Source organism: Hemitrygon akajei, chromosome 13 (genome assembly GCF_048418815.1).
Source record: "Hemitrygon akajei chromosome 13, sHemAka1.3, whole genome shotgun sequence".
Taxonomy (NCBI): domain Eukaryota; kingdom Metazoa; phylum Chordata; class Chondrichthyes; order Myliobatiformes; family Dasyatidae; genus Hemitrygon; species Hemitrygon akajei.
This window is the reverse complement of record NC_133136.1, coordinates 43,628,351-43,642,970: the sequence shown is the minus strand read 5'-3', so window position 1 is coordinate 43,642,970 and position 14,620 is coordinate 43,628,351. Positions and strand designations below refer to the sequence as shown.

Sequence of the window (14,620 nt, the reverse complement as noted above, 5' to 3'; positions counted from 1 at the left end):
AATTATTTGTCTACAGCCTTTCTAAGAATTTGTACTGGCTCAGCTTTACATTCTTGTCTGCGGTCTTACATGTCAAAATATCAAATGAAAAGAACCAAGTTAATTCTTTATACATATTCTTATCCATTTGCACTTCCACTTTAATGTTTTGTGTTCCCCAGGTTCTTTTTACCTAGTGTATGGGAAAGTAATACAAATGTATTAAGATGCACAATAGGCAATATCACAATGAAAAGAACATTAAGATGGAAGTATTTTAATCAAGATTAAAAAATAAATCAAAGTAAAGGATTTCTCTCTGTTCTCTAAGTACAATTTTTCATTAAGTCTCGATCATTATCTTCTTTAGGATTAAAAAACTGCAAGCAAGCAGTGCACAATAATGGACTGAAAACAAACAGAACATTCTCAAGTTGCTTGGCTTGACCAGTGCTGCTAGGATTGGTATTTGAGTCTAGGTTCTTACGCAATATCAGTAGTTCAGTGAGTGGACCAAATGTCACTTTTCTAAGTTTGCTATTGACACTAAACAAGCCAGAATTGAGAGTGCCGACAAGGATGCAAAGAAGCTTCAAGGTGATAGGAACAACACAAAATATAATATGATACAAGATAAAATACTATATAAAATAGTTAATAATAATAATAATAATAATAATAATAATAATAATGATGATAAAACCAAGGCATTGAAACACTCCCAACATACTGCACACACCTCGAGATTATTATGAGTAGATCAAGTGGAAGAGTGGCTGATCACCCTGGAGTTCTGACCTGAAGAATGGCAACATCCTCTGAGCTGCAGAATTGTAGTACAAGAGTGAGAATGATGACTTGTCCAGACAGAGGAGCAGAACCCTATTGTGATCTACAGCCACAGAACACCCGATCCCTGCTGGCCGCACCTTTTCAGGAGCAGGGGCTGTCCTGAGGGTTTCCAAGGGATATTGGTAACCCAATTGTTAGGCAGCAAGCATGGCGAGCAGTCAGATCGGGCAGAAGCTGATTTTGAATAGCTAGGCAGCTGTGGCCCAAGGGCACTACATTAAGCAGCAGAGCTACAATAAAAGGCTACAATATAAGAACAGGAAGTCAGAAAGATATTTGCAAAGGTAGGATTTAATAACCAAGAGTTAAAATTTCTGTCGTGTCAGAAATATTTCATCCCTGATAATGCTGAGCAATATGTTCAACGATTTTAGGCAGGAAAAGAGCATTTTTACAGAATCTTTATGAGGTTAAGTGAGTTGAGTTCTTAATTAATCCATTGGTTATGGATCCTTAAAAAGAACATATCCTACAGAATATCTGATTTCAACACATAAAAGCCCGAAGGAACTCAGCAGTTTAGGCCGTAATTCTGAAAGGGAAATGAACAATGAAAGTTTCGGGATAAGACCTTGCAAATGGACTGTATCGAGCTGAGTCCAGGTGAAAAATCTCAACCCAAAATGTTGATTGTACATTTCCCATGGAAGATGCTGCCTGACCTGCTGGAGTACCTCCAGCACTGTGGGTTGCTCCAGAGTTCAACATCTGCAGTCTCGTGTTATCAAGATATCTGATTTTATCATCTTCTGTACTTTGATACTTTCCTTACTGTTTTATTCCTAGTCACTGGGAAGCATGGTATGAAATTTTCTGTTCATTAGAAAAGTTAAATCTTACCTCCACTTCTGCCTAAAGATCAGAAGAAATTGATCCAACAACTGTCAGTATTCTGACTACATAAAAAATTTCCCTTCAAAAATCAAGTTTTTCAATAGGGATAATACAGTATACAATAATACCAAGCCCATGAGATAGATAAAAATGTAAAGAGATAAAAGCAGACAAAAAAATAATATGACTCAATGTGAGAAGCACATGAAAATAAGCTGCTAAAAGATTTCCTACTTTCTGTATTTCAAGAATCGAAAAAGAATACACTTTACTATCTACTGCACGCGTTATTCCAAGTGACCTGAGCCTCATTTTAAGACATAGAAATGTTATCACAGATGTTTTAATTGCAAAAATTAACAGAATAGCCAAAAATTACTTTATGGAAAGAAGGGATAACAATGTACCTACAAGCAATTCAATGAAAGGTACATTTGTGGGTTAAAATGTCAAGCAAGTCTTTTCTAAATTATATTTTTTTTAAGATCACATAATAAGCTCCTATAGGTCACCCCATCAGCATACCTCTAGACTTCAACAGTCTTTGTTCACTTTTTAATTTACATGCTCATTAGTATGTATGAGCTTTCTGTCGATTAAATGCAAGGACGAGTGGAGAATACACTATAATGATCATAAAATTGAGCACTCAAATTAAACAGCATTGTAATCAAATTGTTACTCTGAAGAGACAAGGTGACACTAGCATTCTGGGTGCATCATGCAATTACAGAATTTCCATGGCATGGGGGGGGGGGAATTTGCTTTTAAAAGCCCATTTGACATAAACTGAGCAGCAAATAATTTCAGTTATGACCCAGAGGAAGTACACTTACCTCAATCAGAAAAGATGTGGGTCTTTGTACACATAATTCTACAAGCTTTGGGGTTGTGTGGATGAATGCTATATTTTAGCCTCTGAATAACCCATTAACCTAAGGCCCCCTCTCACTCTCCTCCCCTCAAGTAGAAAATTCCTGCAGCATTAAATATAACAGTGAAACAGATTCACTGATCATTTAACATAACTTGAGTTTCTGACACCTTGCCATGCCTACATTGTCTACATAAAACAATTCAGAAGTACTTTAGAGGCTGTGAAACACTGGGATATACCCTATTTCATGAAAGGCATTATATTGATATAAAATGTAAATTAATTTAGAATTCTGTCCTTGTAAATGAAGGCTCTGTTGATCTCTGTCAATATGTAAATAAGTTCTTGAAATCCCAATTAGTAAGGCAAAATCAAAACAATTTTGTAGACGTAATTCTACTTCATGCTATTCTTCATAATTGTTGTAATAGCATTATTGCTTCTGAAAAAGGAAAATAATTAGTAGATAATAAATCAATGGAAAAAGCTCAGAAGAAGCAGATGAGAGAGCAGTTTGATTTTGGGCCTTCTGAGTGGGCTCGCTTTATCCTTATAGTCTAATTTAATTCTCTTTCTGACATTTAAAAATAGCATTCCATTGACCTGACACTAATATAATGCAATTAAAAGCAAATATCCCAGGGTACATTTATAAGACATTAACAGGAGTTAAAAAATTCATTGAAAAATAGGTTTTTAAAAAAAGATATTTTTTGTAATAACCTCATCTTTGATATATTTAACATTCTGGATATTAACAGAATCAACGAATATAGGAATAGCGCAGGAAAATAAAAAATAATCAGACATAAGGTTACTCAATGGCAGTGGTAGTGTGAGGGACAAAATGGACTATCTATGTTTGTAAGTGATAAAACACTATTTGTTAAGGCTTTGAATTACTGACAACACAGAAACAGAAGCAGGTTATTCTGCCCTTATTGAAGTTTATGCAAGAATTGATAACGTCAGTGTGATTAATAAAACACTGCTAAATGCAGAAATCCAACCTACGCAAATGCATTTAGATTAATTGCTTCATAATTCCAGTTGGATATAATAAAAGAACATTTTTTATTTCTTTCTTTAAAACTAAGTCTTACTCTTCCAAAAAAAATTTTTTACCTATAAATTAGAAGCACATGGCACTGGGATTAGCTACCTTTTTGCAAGTCACAGATAAGATGCAATTTGTTCACCACAAAAAATTCTGAGAATAGGGAATTTTAACTCAGTTCTGGACACTATTATATCGCAGCCACAAAGAGTTCTGAAATGTAGCTCTTCATCTGCTGCTCCTGCATGACACAGCTAAAGGTCAACTACACATACCAAAGCTGCAACTGAGCTTCGAATCAATACAGAGGGATGTAATCCCTGTACACAAATACGCAAGAGGACTTCCACAACAGAGTACACATTCAAGAGCAAATATACAGATTACCCCAGCTTTCAGGGAAGGTGGCATTCCTGGAAAATGGTCAGAACTATGATTTTCCCTAACATGAAGGCACATCATTTGTGTATGTATAAAGAAATATGAATTGGGAAAAAGATGCTGATTTATTTAGGTTTTTTTTCTCCACATAAATTTCACAAAATCTAATTTTACTTTGCATCTTCGCTTCCTTTTGGGTAGTCATTTGTAAATTCTGTAAGGGCCGATTTCTGTAACCTGAAGAGTCATGATTAGGGGGAGGGTAGATTCCTGTACTGGGGGAAAAACATGCACATACAAACGATGATCATTTTGGCATAAGTAATAATATTCATACAAAAAAGGTATTTAGGTAAATATCCCTTTGCCTTTTTTCCCTCCCATCCTTTTGCTCTTTTCTCTTGAAACACTCTCTCCAAGTAAGAAAATTTAGATGTGCAGCTCTAAGTAGTTACTTGATCTGGTCGACTGAAATTTAATGTCAGAAAACATAACCACAAGTGCCTAGCAATCTACATGATCTGGAGTATGGCTTTACCAACATAATATCCAAATTCAAAATCAGTACATAAAAATAATAGGAAGTATTTTCCCTTACTCATTATTTTGCATAAACATCAATATGTATTTGAAAAAACAAAAAGGTATTCAAGTGACAAATTACTATCAAGATAGAAAAAGAGATGAACCTCTTTTAGGATTGGGTTAGAAATAAATGGTTGGGCTGTGATCCTTAAGGTTGCACTGGAACTATGACTGAACTTGCTACGAGGATGAAAAAAAGTTAGAAAATCTATGTAACTCACACAAAATGCTGGAGGAACTCAGCAGGTCAGGCAGCATCTACAGAAAAAAGTACAGTCAATGTTTCCGGCCGAGACTGTACTTTTTTCTGTAGATGCTGCCTGGCCTGCTGAGTTCCTCCAGCATTTTGTGTGTGTCGTTTGGATTTCCAGCATCTGCAGATTTTTTCTTATTTTTGATTAGAAAACCTTGGCTTGTCGAAAGGGAGCATAAAAAAAGCCACATTCTCCTGTTTAACATTGTGGAATGCTAAATCATTTCAGGTTGTGCTAATCTCTGTCAAACCAAGAAAGTGGAGTCACTCACGTTCAGCGGGACCTATCAGAATCAGGTTTAATATCACTGGCATATATTGTGAAATTTGTTGTTTTATGGCTTCAGTTCATTGCAATACATAAGAAAAGCTAAATTACAATAACTATATATAAAAATTAAATAAGTAATACAAAAAAGAGGGGGGAAAAAGGAACATTCTGAGGTAGTGTCATAAGTTCATTGTCCATTCAGAAATCTGATTGCGGAGGGGAAGAAGCTGTTCCCGAAACATTGAAGTGTGTTTCTTAAGGCTCCTGTCCCACCTCCTTGATGGGAGTACAGTAATGAGAAGAGGACATGTCCTGGATGATGGGTGTTCCAGTGCACGAATCACTAAAGCTCAGCAAACAGATCCAAGGAGATTCACCAGGATAATAACTGGGAGAGATTAGACAGTTTGGGTCTGCATTCCCTGGAATTTAGAAGAATGAAGGGTCAACTTATTTAAACATAGAAGATTCTTAGGGGGCTTGACACTATGGGCATTAAGATGTTTTCACAAGTAAGTCACAAATAAGGGGACATAACAACAAAAATAAGGGGTTGATCTTTTAAAACTGAGCCATTGAGAAGAGTAAATCTCTCAATTTCTCTGCTACCAATGGTGGAGGGGGTCATGTCATTAAATATTTACAGTGAAATAGAGAATCATTTAAAAGACTGAGAAATTAGAGTTATGAGGAAATGACAGAACAGAGTTGAAGCCAGCACAGTTCAGTTTTGATAATATCAAACAGTGGAATAGGCCTGAAGGCCTACAGCAGCTCCTATTATTTTGTGAGTGAGATAAGAAAATATTTTTTTAAACAGAATACCAAGTCATCTCAAGATAACAAAGAAACCTATTACGCAAATTTAAGGAAAGATGATTGAGTCTATTGTCTTATCTTGCTGTTATCAAATGCATAAATTGTACAACTAGGACGTCAAAGTCGAGTTTATTGTCATACACACAAGTAAACGTACGTACGATTGCAATGAAAAACTTATCCATTGCAGCATCACAGGCTGCATTCACAAGAAAAACACAAATTACACACTTTTTACAAGAAAGAACACAATTTGAACAAAAAGTCCATTTAGAACAAAGCTTTGCTAAACTGTACTCATCAGGGTTTTGCAGGTTCATTAAAGAATCAAATGATTGAAGGAAAGAATCTGGCCTTGAGCTTGGTGATATGGGATTTCAGGCTTCCATACCTCCTCCCTGATGGGAGCTATGAGAATATGGCATGGCCCACAAGGTAAAGATTTTTGATGATATATTGGAATTGGTTTATTATTGTCCCACAAACTGAGATACAGTGAAGCGCTTGTTTTGTATACCATTCTCGAATCATTATACAGTGCGTTTAGGTAGAACAAGACAAAACAATAACAGAATGCTGAATGAAGTGTATAGTTATAAAGAGAGCACAGTGCAGCTAAACAATAGAAGCATTTATCTTATCTTTCAGCCATGTACAGAAGCCACAGACTACATGGTGGAAATGGACTGCTGCATAAGAAACTCCTGATATTACTAATTATTGCTGAAAAATCCTTTTGAACATTGTGCTCACCATTGCACCTCTTTAGTTTTGCTAGATCAATATGCTCCAGCCATCATTACAGTCTTTGTCTAAATATGAATCACTGGAGCTGAATTCCCGAGTTAAGGTGAGGGTGACTGACTTTGTCATGGAACACACACAAAATGCTGGTGGAACGCAGCAGGCCAGGGAGCATCTATAGGGAGAAGCACTGTCGACGTTTCGGGCCGAGACCCTTCGTCAGGACTAACTGAAAGGAAAGATAGTAAAAGATTTGAGAGATTTGAGATTTTCCCCCTCCCCTTCCTACTTTCAAATCTCTTACTATCTTTCCTTTCAGTTAGGCCTGACGAAGGGTCTCGGCCCGAAACGTCGACAGTGCTTCTCCCTATAGATGCTGCCTGGCCTGCTGCGTTCCACCAGCATTTTGTGTGTGTTGCTTGAATTTCCAGCATCTGCAGATTTCCTTGTGTAGGCCTTGTGAGCATGCTATTTTGGCACCGGAAGCATGGTGAGACTTGTGGAGTGCCCTCAGCACACCCTCGGATGGTGCTGGTCATTGCCGCAAATGACACATTTTACTACGTTTCGATGTACATATGACAAATAAGGTGAATCTTTAGCTTTATTATTATGCGTATGACTCTGTAACTCTTCATTTTCCTGAAGCTCAGCATCATTCTCAACAAAGTTGCTTGTTTGATTGATACCCCACCCACCACAACCTCCACTCATTCCCTAAACGATTGGCATACAAAGACAGTATTGCATACGAACTACAAATTATATGTTGTTACTTGCCCAATTCATTCCAATGTCAAATCCCAAACCTGTGACCGCCATCACCTCTGACATCAGTATGATTATGGGAACATTACTCTGCAGTTTGCACCCCGTCCTGATTTTGATACAAACAGTGGATTCTGGTTACACATCGAGACCAGTCCATGTTGGCCCAATTAAGCAGCTGCTCCAATTAGCCAAAGTTTCATGGAAAAAGCTAAAAGGCATAACAAAGACAAACTACCATTTAACTCAGTAAAACACATATATATTTAAATGAAATTACAGAACTAATTAGAACACTACCAATACTACTACAGTGCTATAAAACTGTGTATTTGTTCCTTATAGTTATTGACGGAGGAATTAATCTAGTGTACCATGCTTGTTTTGAATGACTGTAAATGAACAAAGTCAGTGCAGACAATGGACCACCTTCATTGCTTTCCTGCATAAAGTCAAAATCAAAAAACAACATGATCAAAAATCACTGCTTTTTGAATGGATGTCTGTCGGCCCAAAAGGATAACATAAGCACATGCTATCTAAAAACTAATATCTAATGCTGTTTCTGGCACCTCCAAGCCTGAATGTTTGAAACCACAGTGAGCAAAACCATTCTGAAATGCCTTACTGCTTACTTCTCACCAACTATCAGTGATAAAAATCACTGCTTTTTGAACACAAACACACAGAATTGACATTATTTAAAAATTGTTCACTCTAAGCACAGTGGGGTGTCTAATGTTCACACAAGTGCACATGGCTGATGCTAGCTAGAAACAGTTTGGCAAGTCTCCTGTCCCAAATAAACAAAGGGAATTCTGGCTATATTCTCGGTTAATTCTTTGTTATTTAAGAGTTGTCCCAAATAAGCGGTGACCCTGATTAACCAATGGCCAAATTAACCAGAATCTACTGTATTCATGTTCCTTCATTGTCACTGGACCTAAATCATGCAGCTCTCTTCATAAGGATTGCGATGGTTCAAGAAAATGGTACAACTACCAGTAGTGTCCAGTTCCCAAAAGCTGAATAAAATGCATGAAAATAGCCCAGTATTGTTGGTATCTCCAGGTTGAGTCAGTGGTGAAGAAGGCAAATGCAATGTTAGCATTCATTTCTAAAGGTATAGAATATAAGAGCAAGGATGTGATGTTGAGGCTCTATAAGGCACTTGTGAGACCACAGTTGGAATACTGTGTGCAGTTTTGGGCTCCTTATTTTAAAAAGGATATACTGACATTGGAGAGGGTTCAGAGAAATTTCACAAGAATGATTCCAGGAATAAAAGGGTTACTGTATGAGAAACGTCTGGCAGCTCTTGGACTGTATTCCCTGGAGTTCAGGAGAATGAGGGGGGATCTCACAGAAACATTCTGAATGTTAAAAGGCCTGAACAGATTAGATGTGGCAAAGTTAATTCCCATGGTAGGGGAGTCTAGGACAAGAGGGCACAACTTCAGGATCGAAGGATGTCAATTTAGAACAGAGAAATTACCTTAGTCAGAGGGTGGTAAATCTGTGGAATTTGTTGCCACAAGTGGCTGTGGAGGCCAAGTCATTGAGTGCATTTAAGGCAGCGATAGATAGGTTCTTGATTAGCCAGGCATCAAAGGGTATGGAACAGCCCATGATTGAATGGAGCAGCAGACTTGATGGGTCAAATGGCCTTCTGCTCCTATATCTTATGGTAGTGTTCATTCAAATATTTACTGTCTAAGATTTCTGATACCATTTGGAACATCACAGAAACATTAGGGTGACTTGGCTTTGATATTATCTGCTTATTTTCCTGCTGAACAAATGGTAACAATTTTATAGAAAAATCTTATCAATATTTTAAACACATTCTCATTTCTTTATTTTATTTTATTTTATTTGTGACTAATGGTATTTGGATTGTTCACAACAGGGAAATTTTAGTTGGACACTGAATTCCTTCATTTCTGTTCTAAAAGGGAGAATTATATATTAAATTAATGATAGATAATATTGAAACTGAAAAGGAAAAGGCCTGACTTGAGGACAAATTTGTTACCTCAACTTAATCATGCTTCTGTGATGCATCTGTTTTAGTTCCTGCCCCACCGATTCAAGAACATCAAGTAAATTTATTAAGACCTCATTTTGGGACTGTGAATTCACACAAATACTGTTACAGAGGGCGTAGCGAAATACGATATGAATAGACAGTAAACCTATGGTGATGTGAGCACGTATTCCAATACACTATGGTACACTGCTGATGGCGAGCTGCGAGACTAGCTGGAATAAACAATGAGGAAGGGAATCCCCATAGCAAACTGGGCTTTACATCTTACACTACTTTATACCAAGAGAATAAAAAAAATCAACACTCGTGAGACGGATACCCGGTATATGAAACGTGACAATTCATAATGTCCTTCATTACCCAAGGTCATGTATTACAGACTATGAGGTACACTTGAAGAGTAGTTCCTCTTATAACTGGGAGAAATGCAAGGCATTTCTTAGGCTGGTCTAAAAGTTTGGAAGAAAAACATTCTTTTTCTCATTCTAGTTATCCATTTTCCTGTTTTGACAAATCTGCCAATTCCTCAAGAAAGTCGGTATCAATGTGGGTAAAATAATTCTACGCATTGCCTCCCAACCACATTCCACTCCTGATAGTATAAATCAGTATCTACCCACTGAGTGGGATTAGTATTAAATTAAAATTAATATTCATAAATCTGATTCAAGTAATTAAGTAAACCTTGAATGAAAATAAATAATAGTATGCATGACATTATTGGACTGCTCCAAGTTCAAAATTCAAAATAAATTTATTATCAAAATACATGTATGTCACCAAATGCAACCCTGAGATTCAATTTCTTGTAGGTATACTCAATAAATCCAATAGCATAATAGAATCAATAGAAGACCACACCAACAGGGCTGACAACCAGTGTGGAAAAGCAACAAGCTGTGAAAATGCAAGAAAGAAAGAAAAAATATTAATGATAAATAAAAAAGCAATAAATATCTAGAACATGAGATAAAGAGTCATTGAAAGTGAGTCCATAGCTTAAGGGAACAGTTCAGTGATGGAACATGTGAAGTTATCCCCTCTCGTTCAAGAACCTGATGACTGAAGGGAAATAACTGATCCTGAACCTGGTGGTATGAGGCTTCCATACCTTCTTCCTGATGGTGGATGCTACTTTCCTGTGACAACACTCCATGTAGGGAGGGCTTTACCTATGATGGACTGGGTTGTATCCACTACATTTTACAGTATTTTCTGTTCAAGGGTATTGGTGTTTCCATACAGGTTCTGATGCAGCAAGTCAATATACTCTCCACTACACATGTATGTTTGTCAAAGTTTTAGATGTCATGCCAAACCTTCACAAACTCTTAAAGTAGAGATTGTACTATCTGTTTCACTACTATCACTCAGAGAAGGAGTGGTGCAGGGGAAATTAGAAATGAACAGTGGGCCAGCCATGAACATATCATCAAGCCTTAGATTTTAAACTATCCGGTTTTAATCCCAAAGACTGTTTTATCTTCCTAACTACACCTGAATAGTTCAGCAAGTTATCCAGAAGTAACCTGGTTTTTGCTCATTTTATGCCATAAAAACAAATAGTATATTGTTTTTCAAGTGGAAAAAGAGCAGAAAGAGAATATTGACTTTGCAAGCTCTTTATATATGGAAGTTGCTTTAAGACAGAGGTATGTCCCATCTGTAGCTCTCACTCACTAGCCCAAGTCTTCAAGATGAAGAGTCACCAGCGCAAAAATTGCCGATTACTACCGATGGGTAGTCCTGCAGAAAGCTTTCCTGCAAGATTTCTCCATTTCTGTTAGATTCATTTCCTTTTTACAGAGATCCTGATTAACACGGAACCTGAAATAACCCAATTTAAAAAAAAGAATAAAAATAAAAATAAAAATAAAAGACCAACACCCAATATGCAAGAGAAAAAAAACATAAACTGTGCAAACAATTGTCATTTTTAGAATCTTTTTATTGATACATAATCTCCTACAGCTACAAAATGATACAAAACTTCAACAAGTTGATATATATACAATTAATAAAGCTGAAAAAAATCTTATCAAAAAAGGATAATATATGATAATGGGAAAAAAATTTATAAAGAAAAGAAGAAAAAAAGAGATCCCTAATTTACTAAAAGGAGAAAGAAAAAGAAAAAAAGAGGGAAAAAAAACCATTAGGAATCAACTCCTGGAGCAATATGACTTACCATTATATATATATTTATATATATATAAAACTAAAAGAAGAATCATCAACTGCCAATTCATGTTTATATAAAATAAAATTGGAAGGAAACCATATAAATTAATTAAAATTAAATGATAATATTTGGCAAAAGAGCCCCATCTTCTCTCAAAATCAAATTGAGGATCAAAAGCTCTACTGCTGATTTTTTCCAAACTAAGGCATAACATTACTTGAGAAAACCATTGAATTAATGTAGGGACAGAGGTATCTTTCCATTTTAATAATATAGCCCTTCTTGCCAACAATGTAACAAAGGCAATTACATGTTGATTTGAAGATGAAATACCCTGAATATGATGTGGAACTATTCCAAATAGAACAGTCAATGTATTAGGTTGTAAGATAATTTTCAGAGCTTTAGAAATTGTAGAAAATAAAGATTTCCAAAAAGATTTTAATGAAGGACATGACCAGAACATATGAGACAAAGTGGCTACTTCAGTTTTACACCTATCGCAGTAATTGTCTATGTTAGGAAATATTTTAGATAGTCTCCCCTTTGTTAAGTAATAACGGTGAACAATTTTAAATTGAATTAAACAGTGATTGGCACATATCGAAGAGGAATTGACCATTTTCAGAACTCACAACCAATCTTTGTTAGCAAAGATCATATTACGTTCTCTCTCCCAATCTTGTTTAATCTTTAGTGAGAGGTTATCTCTTGTAGTAAAAATAAATTATAAATTCTACCAAAGGAACCTCTTACTAAAGGATTCATATTCAAAATAGTATCCAACAAATCAGATTCTTGCATATATGGAAACTTAGATAAGTATTTTTGTAAAAAATGTTTAACCTGCAAATATTGCAAGAAGTGTGTATGAGAGAGAGCGAATATTTGCTGATTAACTCTTCAATTGAAGTGAACCAAAACAGAGTCCTCAGATGTGAACTCTGGAGCATAGGCCCGAAGCCTTGTTTATCAGCTCAACATATTAGCAAGGCACGGAGTACAGCAGCCAGGGCAGTCTTCATAGCCTCAGTGCCATGGACAAGAGTGACCATCGTGGAGAGTATGCAAAAATCGGCTCTTGCCCCAGATCCCAACACCCTGTCTCTTCAGTCTATCTGGGCTGGTGTTTAAATTGACCAAACACCGCAGCAGCTAAAGGCTCCAGCACTCTGAGAGAGGAGTGAACATTGCGGAGAGTGAGCAAGATAGACTCTCACCTTCAATCTGGGCCAGAATTTACACTGTCTAAACAGTGGATCGCACCTTGCACTAGGGCCCTGCGGCGGTGAGAGGCTCCAGGCCCAGGCCACGCCGCCAAGTGTCTCACTCCTGGTCCAAGTTTCACCGCCCAACCCAAAGTTGTTCTTATGCTCTTCAAATCAGCTCGACGCCCAGAACGATCCAACCTTGCACCAGGCCAGTTGTAGAGGCATTGCAACTCCGTCTGCAACAATTCTGCAACACACCATCTCAGCTCATCCCCCCGAACATCACTCGCCCCTTTAATAACTTAACCCAATTTACCTCAGGAAATGTATTTTTAATGATGTTTTCAGTCAGATTTCTTAACTTTTTACACTACAAAACAGCTGTTGCACATGTTCCCTAGTGCCATCTTAACTGGAAATACCATTGATTTTCACCTAGTAATGTTGAAAAATGCATTGATGACCATCATTCAAGTGTCCAAGCAGAAATGTGTACAAATCATTCTTAAAAGAAAAATACCTGGAGTAACTTCAACTATTCAGAATTGGACCACTTACTGATTTTCAATTGTGCAACTTAGAATAAAATGTTGCAGGGTAAGATTGCAATTCTCGGCTAAGCAAGCAAGTTGGTAGGAACATCTTGACAGATAAGACAACTCAGTTGTTAATTTTTTTTCTGAAGATCAACAAATAACATAGTTAGATAGTAACCTCTACAACTGTGAACCCATGTACTGAAGGCTGAGTTACCTACTTAGTGTCATGATGCAAAATACCAAATACCTCAACATAACTTTGATGAATGAATGCTGATCTTATTGAAAGATAGAAGATTCTGAGTGAATTTGCTAGAATGTCTATTCCCCCCTTCTTGGGGGAAAGTGTTTTGAACTTGGGGGCATAGCTTCAGAATAAAGCGTCACCCATTTAAGCACAGGATGAGCAGAAATTTTTACTGAGGCTCTTGAATCTCTGCTATCCTCTACCGCAGACAGATTTGGCAGATTAATAGTTACCTATAAATATATTCAAAACTCAAATGGAAAGAGTTTTGGTACTTAGGGGAATTAAGGGTATTAGAAAACAGGAAAGAAAGTGTAGCGGAGGCCAAAATCAAATCAGCCAAAAATGCTACTGACAGAGGAAGCTTGGGAAGCCACTTAGCCCACTCCTGCACCTATTTATGTTCCAATCTATCACATGATAGATAAACTTGTCCACTGTTCTAAACTACTGGAAGTTTCCACCTTGCACTTGCCTTAACAAAACAGGTTGCATTTTTGCAGTTGCACCTGTGAACAGCTGAATATCTATCTGTTCAGTTTAGAGGAAGTAATGGGAGGTGAGCTCTTAATTCCTTCGTAATCATGAAACTAGAAAAAAATCCATCTGAATGTCATCGATAGGTATGATTTTTAAGTTTAAAAGAAATGCCTTTTTGAAAAACATTGGTTGAAACAAGGGGCAGTGATGGAAATACATCAAGGAATATTTACACAGAATGTCACATTATGATGAATCCTATCCTCCTCCACCTCAAAACAAAACTTGGCTATAGGTTCACAAATGGATTGCTCCTTTAAGCAGTCAACAAAATTCATTGAAGGAGACAACTGCTACTCCAAAAAGTGCAGAATTGATATGTGGAAGAAATTAGTAAACGCTGCAATCCTAGGATTCAAGGTCACAGACATGACCAATGTGGTTCAGTGCCACATGTAGTTTATCAGTTCTATACAAGACCTTTTCTCATT

General features: G+C 36.8%; 1 protein-coding gene across 3 annotated transcripts in view; it reads right to left on the bottom strand.

The window, feature by feature from the left end:
* Window positions 1–14,620, bottom strand: part of ndufaf2 (NADH:ubiquinone oxidoreductase complex assembly factor 2) — a 109,917-nt gene that overhangs the window by 20,895 nt on the left and 74,402 nt on the right. The gene's annotated exons all lie outside the window — the stretch shown is intronic.